Here is a 2,319-nt window from a genome sequence, read left to right on the forward strand (position 1 = left end):
CATTTTTATGAATAAAAGCTTTTACTTATTGGTTTACATATTTCAAACTTTAAATCATAAACAGTAATATTTTTATTATAGACAATAGTAATTTTAAAAATATATCAAACAGTAATGCCGGTGGAGCGGGGGGGGGGGGGGGGGGGGGGGGGGGCGGCGGGGGGAGGCGGGGGGGGGGGGGGGGTCGGCGGCGAGGGGGACCGGATCTGGCGAGGTGGGATAGCGATCGAGATGGAGGGGGATCGAGATCGAGTGTCCATGAAATTTAAAAATATTCATGATAGTTCAAAAAGTGCCCATGAAATACAATCGAGAAATGAAGGCTACGATTTAAATACAATCGATCTTAGCTAGCTATCTGTTCACAATCTTCTTGCCCTTCTTTTTCGCAAATGGAGTTCTTCTGTGGAACGGACGTCCTTTAGGTAGGGTGGTCCTGCTTCTTCTTGTGGTGTATGCTGCTATCTCTATCATCATCGATCGTCGTTCGCCATTGCGGAAGTCTTGTCATGGACTCCCATTCGATGATTCTTTGCCTCTCCGCACAACAACACGATGGCTGACGTGCATAATGAAGAAGCATGGTCATTGGAACGCAAGTACCATGGTTATTTCCGTGACGTTGCGCCACTCTTATTTGGTACGAGTATAACCATGTGAAAATACCGTCTTCTTTTAGACCTCGCCCATCTGAGAAACATGAACCTTCTCCCAGGGTATCACTCCCAGATCTCCTCATCTTCCAGTATCTGTCTTGCGTACCTGGTTAGGATTCATGATACCCCGATCTATACATCGCTCTCATTCCTTGGGCGTGTATATGTCGTAGCGTTATATCTGTATAGTTCATCAGTTGTCGCCGACAAGAAATACTTGTGCTTGAGAATCCTCATTAAGTCGACAGAAGCTTCTGTTGAACCAAACGCGTGAAACATGAGTTTGCTCTTTGAGTATATCTCCGTCCGTCCTCTGTTGGCCTCGTCATTGTACGTCTTCTAATAAAGGTTTTGTGCTCTACCACCCAAGGATCGACCACGTCTATGTGTTGTAGCGCGACTAGGTTTGCTCTTTCAAAGTCGGCGAGTCGACCCTCGAAGTCGACATGCATTTCGCGACCCTCACGGTGACCCCATCCAGCGAGCCTGCCGAGGTGCCTGTTGACGGGCAGACCAACGGGGTTCTCGATGCCTAGATAATTCGTGCAGTAGGAGATGCACTCTTCGGTCAGAAAGCCCCTGGCTATTCTTCCCTCTGGACGTGACATGTTGCGAACGTATCCTTTGATGACACCATTCATCCTTTCGAACGGCATCATGCTGTGCAGGAACGTCGGCCCGAGTTGGATGATATCGTCCATGATATGGACCAGCAGATGCACCATAACGTCGAAGAATGCGGGCGGGAAGTACATCTCAAGCTCGCATAGTATCACCACGATCTCTTCCTGTAGCCTTCTGAGTTGCCTCACGCCAACAGACTTCCGAGAGATGACGTCGAAAAAGTTGCATAGGCCAAATAGTTTCACGGACGTGCGCGTCCATGATCCCACGGATTGCAACTGGAAGTATCTGCATCATCAGCACGACAGTCGTGAGACTTCATCCCGCTGAACTTCTGCTTCACTACTAAGGTATCGATATCCCGTACCTGAGTTAATCAGTGCAGCCGTGAAATAAACTCTCATCCTCCTACTAAGGTGAAACGGGTTATCTCTCTTCTGCCTTTTTCTCTCGACTTTCTGTCCTGCTTCTCCATCATATATCATCATCATCATCAATATAGCATGAAATGTGATCCATTATTTCAAGTCTGCTTGCTTTCAGTCACTTTTTACCTCTTCTGCATGTGGGAGCAGAGAGGTTTTAAATTTGTTTTTAGTTCTTTGTACCACCAGACTCGCCAAGTCTCGTAATTGCTACGCATGACATCAAGCTTTATGCACATCGGGATATTCTTTCAGTATCGACAATCGCAAGAAAACAGACCTCGTATACGTTCAGCGTAGGTTCGCCTTGCTTCTTTCCGGCTCTGGCCTTTCCCTTGTATGTGGGCCAATTTTTACCAATATTTCAACAGTTCTTCTATTCCTCGTCACTCTCGTATCCGGCGTTCCTTTCAACAATCATTGCATTTTTTCACAGGCATCACGCAAGACACCTCATATCCAATGAACACTTTCGATTCGATCTCTTATTGGCATACGTTGTCGTATCCATGCACCTACATCCAGAAAATCCTAGTGACACTGCCAAACATATCTAACCAAGGTGCACCGTTGCGCACGCATTAGGAGAAATATCTCTCATCGGGGTCCCACTT

Source organism: Triticum urartu, chromosome 3 (assembly GCF_003073215.2).
Source record: "Triticum urartu cultivar G1812 chromosome 3, Tu2.1, whole genome shotgun sequence".
Lineage (NCBI taxonomy): Eukaryota > Viridiplantae > Streptophyta > Magnoliopsida > Poales > Poaceae > Triticum > Triticum urartu.